This window comes from Oncorhynchus gorbuscha, linkage group LG15, assembly GCF_021184085.1.
Source record: "Oncorhynchus gorbuscha isolate QuinsamMale2020 ecotype Even-year linkage group LG15, OgorEven_v1.0, whole genome shotgun sequence".
Classification (NCBI taxonomy): Eukaryota; Metazoa; Chordata; class Actinopteri; order Salmoniformes; family Salmonidae; genus Oncorhynchus; species Oncorhynchus gorbuscha.
This window is the reverse complement of record NC_060187.1, coordinates 8791490-8798989: the sequence shown is the minus strand read 5'-3', so window position 1 is coordinate 8798989 and position 7500 is coordinate 8791490. Positions and strand designations below refer to the sequence as shown.

Here is a 7500-nt window from a genome sequence, read left to right as displayed (position 1 = left end):
TGTCTGCCCTCTCTGCCTTCTCACTCTGTCTGCCCTCTCTTTCCTCTCTCTCTACCTTCTCACTCTGTCTGCCCTCTCTTTCCTCTCTCTCTCTGCCTTCTCACTCTGTCTGCCCTCTCTTTCCTCTCTCTCTACCTTCTCACTCTGTCTGCCCTCTCTTTCCTCTCTCTCTGCCTTCTCAATCTCTCTTTCCTCTCTCTCTACCTTCTCACTCTGTCTGCCCTCTCTTTCGTCTCTCTCTACCTTCTCACTCTGTCTGCCCTCTCTTTCCTCTCTCTCTACCTTCTCACTCTGTCTGCCCTCTCTTTCCTCTCTCTCTGCCTTCTCACTCTGTCTGCCCTCTCTTTCCTCTCTCTGCCTTCTCACTCTGTCTGCCCTCTCTTTCCTCTCTCTCTCTGCCTTCTCACTCTGTCTGCCCTCTCTTTCCTCTCTCTCTACCTTCTCACTCTGTCTGCCCTCTCTTTCCTCTCTCTCTGCCTTCTCACTCTCTCTTTCCTCTCTCTCTACCTTCTCACTCTGTCTGCCCTCTCTTTCCTCTCTCTCTACCTTCTCACTCTGTCTGCCCTCTCTTTCCTCTCTCTCTGCCTTCTCACTCTGTCTGCCCTCTCTTTCCTCTCTCTCTGCCTTCTCACTCTGTCTGCCCTCTCTTTCCTCTCTCTCTGCCTTCTCACTCTGTCTGCCCTCTCTTTCCTCTCTCTGCCTTCTCACTCTGTCTGCCCTCTCTTTCCTCTCTCTCTCTCTGCCTTCTCACTCTTTCTGCCCTCTCTTTCCTCTCTCTCTCTCTGCCTTCTCACTCTTTCTGCCCTCTCTTTCCTCTCTCTCTGCCTTCTCACTCTGTCTGCCCTCTCTTTCCTCTCTCTCTGCCTTCTCACTCTGTCTGCCCTCTCTTTCCTCTCTCTCTGCCTTCTCACTCTGTCTGCCCTCTCTTTCCTCTCTCTCTCTCTGCCTTCTCACTCGTTCTGCCCTCTCTTTCCTCTCTCTCTCTCTGCCTTCTCACTCGTTCTGCCCTCTCTCTGTTGATGGAGCTGGTAGATGAAGTTATGGACGATGAATGGTTTTGAAGCTAATGAGAGGCCAGCTGTGTAACCTGGGGGGATATGTCTGGGAGGTGAGACTGATGGAGAGAGAGAGAGAGAGAGAGAGAGAGAGAGAGAGAGAGAGAGAGAGAGAGAGAGAGAGAGAGAGAGAGAGAGAGAGAGAGAGAGAGAGAGAGAGAGAGAGAGAGAGAGAGAGAGAGAGAGAGAGAGAGAGAGAGAGAGAGATGGGGAGGGGAGAGAGAAAGATGCAGAGAAAGATTGAGAGCATGGCTAAGCTCTGGTCACCTTGGGCTGCTCAGTCCTGCCACAGCCAGAGATATACAGTGCTGTCATCAGTGGGAACAGACTGCCTGACCACAGCAGGGACCACAACACCTCTGTCTCTCAGCCTTCAACCAGCACATCCATTGGGTCTTACAGACAGAGGCAGACACTAAATGGGATTAATAGATCTTTGTTTTTTTCCGTTCTACACACACACACACACACACACACACACACACACACACACACACACACACACACACACACACACACACACACTGAGGCGTGTTGCCAAATGTCTTGTCACTCTGCTTGGCTCCCTCTCCACGCTTTCTGTTGCTGTGAGCCATGAAATGAGAAAGAAAGAGGAGACAGAAAGAGGAGACAGAAAGAGGAGACAGAAAGAGGAGACAGAAAGAGGAGGGCAGAAAGAGGAGACAGAAAGAGGAGGGCAGAAAGAGGAGACAGAAAGAGGAGACAGAAAGAGGAGACAGGTTTGTTCTTAGTTGACATTCAGACAGGGAGGGACAGAGGGAGATGGATAGCTAGGGACAGAGGGAGATGGATAGCTAGGGACAGAGGGAGATGGATAGCTAGGGACAGAGGGAGATGGATAGCTAGGGACAGAGAGAGATGGATAGCTAGGGACAGAGGGAGATGGATAGCTAGGGACAGAGAGACTAGGGACAGAGATGGATAGCTAGGGACAGAGGGAGATGGATAGCTAGGGACAGAGAGAGATGGATAGCTAGGGACAGAGGGAGATGGATAGCTAGGGACAGAGAGAGATGGATAGCTAGGGACAGAGGGAGATGGATAGCTAGGGACAGAGGGAGATGGATAGCTAGGGACAGAGAGAGATGGATAGCTAGGGACAGAGGGAGATGGATAGCTAGGGACAGAGGGAGATGGATAGCTAGGGACAGAGGGAGATGGATAGCTAGGGACAGAGGGAGATGGATAGCTAGGGACAGAGGGAGATGGATAGCTAGGGACAGAGGGAGATGGATAGCTAGGGACAGAGGGAGATGGATAGCTAGGGACAGAGGGAGATGGATAGCTAGGGACAGAGGGAGATGGATAGCTAGGGACAGAGGGAGATGGATAGCTAGGGACAGAGGGAGGGACAGAGGGAGATGGATAGCTGGGGACAGAGGGAGATGGATAGCTGGGGACAGAGGGAGATGGATAGCTAGGGACAGAGGGAGGGACAGAGGGAGATGGATAGCTAGGGACAGAGGGAGATGGATAGCTAGGGACAGAGGGAGGGACAGAGGAGATGGATAGCTGGGGACAGAGGGAGATGGATAGCTAGGGACAGAGGAGATGGATAGCTAGGGACAGAGGGAGATGTACTCCAGACAGCAGTGTAAATGGATCCCTTGGAGGTCTCCTCTCCCAGCTAAACGTATAAACTGGCGATGTGACAGTTACTAACTTCTGTCTGGGATACTTCTGTTACCTGAGGAGTTCACACAAGCTCTGCCTTTTGTTGGCGCACGTTTTGGCTTTTGTATGAGTCTGTGTGTGCGTGTTTGTATGTGGGGCATTTCCACGGTAACAGAATGACACTGATCCTCATGTTTTTTACTTTAAAATGTATGTCAAACAAAAACCAACGATTGCAAAGTTCAACAAACCACACACCTCTATGAACAAGGACAACTTGTAACAATTTACACTGAACATTTTTACAAAAACACAAGAAGACCAGTGCAGATTCAAAGTATGTAAACAGAAGGACTGTTTGAACTGTTTGTGGACTGTTTGTGGACTGTTTGTGGACTGTTTGTGAACTGTTTGTGAACTGTTTGTGGACTGTTTGTGGACTGTTTGTGGACTGTTTGTGGACTGTTTGTGGACTGTTTGTGGACTGTTTGTGGACTGTTTGTGGACTGTTTGTGAACTGTTTGTACTGTTTGTGTACTGTTTGTGAACTGTTTGTGAACTGTTTGTGAACTGTTTGTGTCGTCATTCTTCTGCCACACTTTGTATCTGCACTGTCCCATGTTTTCCATCAGCTCCACTTCATGAATGAACTGGGCTTCTTTTCATTTCAAACGTTTCGATTCGCTGGTCAGTAACGTCTGTACAGCCTTCTCGCGCTAGAACAAACGACTCTTCTAGAGATCTATTGACGGGACAGGCGCCTGTCAATCACAAAGCCAGTGACGTGAAACACTGCTGGTTTGTCAGTCTGCTGTTGGTCCCGCCTAGTGGTCATTACAGACACTCTTCAGTGTAGCCCAGTGATCATTACAGACACTCTTCAGTGTAGCCTAGTGGTCATTACAGACACTCTTCAGTGTAGCCCAGTGATCATTACAGACACTCTTCAGTGTAGCCCAGTGATCATTACAGACACTCTTCAGTGTAGCCTAGTGGTCATTACAGACACTCTTCAGTGTAGCCCAGTGATCATTACAGACACTCTTCAGTGTAGCCCAGTGATCATTACAGACACTCTTCAGTGTAGCCTAGTGATCATTACAGACACTCTTCAGTGTAGCCTAGTGGTCATTACAGACACTCTTCAGTGTAGCCCAGTGATCATTACAGACACTCTTCAGTGTAGCCTAGTGATCATTACAGACACTCTTCAGTGTAGCCCAGTGATCATTACAGACACTCTTCAGTGTAGCCCAGTGATCATTACAGACACTCTTCAGTGTAGCCTAGTGGTCATTACAGACACTCTTCAGTGTAGCCCAGTGATCATTACAGACACTCTTCAGTGTAGCCCAGTGATCATTACAGACACTCTTCAGTGTAGCCTAGTGATCATTACAGACACTCTTCAGTGTAGCCCAGTGATCATTACAGACACTCGTAACCGGAAGGTTGCAAGTTCAAACCCCCGAGCTGACAAGGTACAAATCTGTCGTTCTGCCCCTGAACAGGCAGTTAACCCACTGTTCCCCTGAACAAGGCAGTTAACCCACTGTTCCCCTGAACAAGGCAGTTAAACCCACTGTTCCCCTGAACAAGGCAGTTAACCCCACTGTTCCCCTGAACAAGGCAGTTAACCCACTGTTCCCCTGAACAAGGCAGTTAACCCACTGTTCCCCTGAACAAGGCAGTTAACCCACTGTTCCCCTGAACAAGGCAGTTAACCCCACTGTTCCCCTGAACAAGGCAGTTAACCCACTGTTCCCCTGAACAGGCAGTTAACCCACTGTTCCTAGGCCGTCATTGAAAATAAGAATTTGTTCTTAACTGACTTGCCTGGTTAAATAAAGGTAAAATAAAAAAAAATAAAAAAGGTAGGGTGGGGTACGCAAAATATGTCGACATTGAGCATCTTTACCTCCTGAATGTTTTGGCACCCAGGTCCTTAAAAGGCACTTTCTGAACCCTTCTATAAATATGTATGGAAGGTTTTGTTCAAATCAAAAGGGCTGCTGTCAAAAAGGGATTGGATTTAAGTGAATTTAACCTCGAGGCATTAGAGGCCACCAAAATAGAGCTAGTTCTGCAATCTTTCTACCCCGGGGGGGCAGATCTCCATGGCTGGCTGCTTGTTCTGTTTGGCTGGCTGCTTGTTCTGTTTGGCTGGCTACTTGTTCTGTTTGGCTGGCTGCTTGTTCTGTTCGGCTGGCTGCTTGTTCTGTTTGGCTGGCTGCTTGTTCTGTTTGATTGGCTACTTGTTCTGTTCGGCTGGCTGCTTGTTCTGTTTGGTTGGCTACTTGTTCTGTTTGGCTGGCTACTTGTTCTGTTTGGCTGGCTACTTGTTCTGTTCGGCTGGCTATTTGTTCTGTTAGGCTGGCTACTTGTTCTGTTTGGCTGGCTACTTGTTCTGTTCGGCTGGCTACTTGTTCTGTTCGGCTGGCTGCTTGTTCTGTTCGGCTGGCTGCTTGTTCTGTTCGGCTGGCTGCTTGTTCTGTTCGGCTGGCTACTTGTTCTGTTCGGCTGGCTACTTGTTCTGTTCGGCTGGCTACTTGTTCTGTTCGGCTGGCTACTTGTTCTGTTCGGCTGGCTACTTGTTCTGTTCGGCTGGCTACTTGTTCTGTTCGGCTGGCTACTCCATGTACTTATGGAAACCACTGCACTGTTCTTCAGGTTAAAAAATATATATATATATTTAGTAATATTTTTGGGTGGAATATTTAAAAAGTAATCCTTGTACATTGAGTTGTATGGTTTGTTTAACTCAACATTCCTTGGTGTGTGTTAGTGTGACTGTGTGTGTGGGGCATTAAGAGACAGTGAGTGACCCGGGCAGATGGTGAGCAGTGCCACGACGGGGTGATAGAGTTGTATGGTTATACAGCGATGTAGCCCCAGGCCTCCATTCTACCATATTTAATCCACTTTATTGGAGGGATTTAAGGCCGGGACTCAGCGGAACTGCATCACCCAACAGACGTCACAGAGGTTACCAAAACCCGCGTCACACCGCCATCCGCACCCTGCGTGTACACCAGGACTGGACCAATAGCTGAATTTCATTTGGAATAAATCTGATAAGCTTTCAGATCCTTCCCTCACACCATCCAGTCTAATGCTCATGTTCATTCTCATTGTGTAGAGAGAGGCTACATCTTGCAGGGAAGCTGGCATGCCATTCTCCCCGGGATTATGTTGTCCCCGTGTTATATAATCTTATTGATATTGAATAGCATATATCTAATGATAATATCAAGAGTTTTTAAATGATATTCTAGTGTTGAGATGTCGGTGTCGTAATATAGAGGAAAGCGGACTGGGGTAGTGGAAGAAAAGGTGCTGAACATAATGACTGTGTGGCAGTGCCCTCTGCTGGCCGCTCCATGCCAATGCTGCCTTCATCTGAACAAATAGACCAAACAGAAATGTGTAATGTCCATGATCACCACTAGAGAGAACACTACTTCCAATGATAGGACTGGAGGAACTAAACTTCACCTTTTTGGTTCTGTGTGTTTCAGGAAGCCTTCGGCTGGGCTTTAACTGTGTCTGAGTGTGTAACAGGGTGTACTGTTACTGTGTGTGTGTGTAATAGTGTGTACATAACGTGTGTGTGTGTGTGTGTAATAGTGTGTACATAATGTGTGTGTGTGTATATAATAGTATAGTGTGTGTGTGTGTGTAATAGTGTATACATAATGACTGTGTGTGTGTGTAATAGTGTGTACATAACGTGTGTGTGTGTGTGTGTGTGTGTGTGTGTGTGTGTGTGTGTGTGTGTGTGTGTGTGTGTGTGTGTGTGTGTGTGTGTGTGTGTGTGTGTAATAGTGTGTACACAACGTGTGTGTGTGTGTGTGTGTAATAGTGTGTACACAACGTGTGTGTGTGTGTGTGTGTAATAGTGTATACATAATGTGTGTGTGTGTATATAATAGTATAGTGTGTGTGTGTGTGTAATAGTGTATACATAATGACTGTGTGTGTGTGTAATAGTGTGTACATAACGTGTGTGTGTAATAGTGTGTACATAATGTGTGTGTGTAATAGTGTGTACATAACGTGTGTGTGTGTGTGTGTGTGTGTGTGTGTGTGTGTGTGTGTGTGTGTGTGTGTGTGTGTGTGTGTGTGTGTGTGTGTGTGTGTGTGTGTGTGTGTGTGTGTGTGTGTGTGTGTGTGTGTGTGTGTGTGTGTGTGTGTGTGTGTGTAATAGTGTATACATAATGACTGTGTGTGTGTGTGTGTAATAGTGTGTACATAACGTGTGTGTGTAATAGTGTGTACATAATGTGTGTGTGTAATAGTGTGTACATAACGTGTGTGTGTGTGTGTGTGTGTGTGTGTGTGTGTGTGTGTGTGTGTGTGTGTGTGTGTGTGTGTGTGTGTGTGTGTGTGTGTGTGTGTGTGTGTGTGTGTGTGTGTAATAGTGTATACATAATGACTGTGTGTGTGTGTGTGTGTAATAGTGTGTACATAACGTGTGTGTGTAATAGTGTGTACATAATGTGTGTGTGTAATAGTGTGTACATAACGTGTGTGTGTGTGTGTGTGTGTGTGTGTGTGTGTGTGTGTGTGTGTGTGTGTGTGTGTGTGTGTGTGTGTGTGTGTGTGTGTGTGTGTGTGTGTGTGTGTGTGTGTGTGTGTGTGTGTGTGTGTGTGTGTGTGTGTGTGTGTGTAATAGTGTGTACACAACGTGTGTGTGTAATAGTGTGTACATAATGTGTGTGTGTGTGTGTGTGTGTGTGTAATAGTGTGTACATAACGTGTGTGTGTGTAATAGTGTATACATAATGACTGTGTGTGTGTGTAATAGTGT

General features: G+C 47.1%; 1 protein-coding gene across 18 annotated transcripts in view; it reads left to right on the top strand.

Moving 5' to 3' along the window:
- Nucleotides 1-7500, top strand: part of LOC123996580 (disks large homolog 1-like) — a 320554-nt gene that overhangs the window by 223018 nt on the left and 90036 nt on the right. The gene's annotated exons all lie outside the window — the stretch shown is intronic.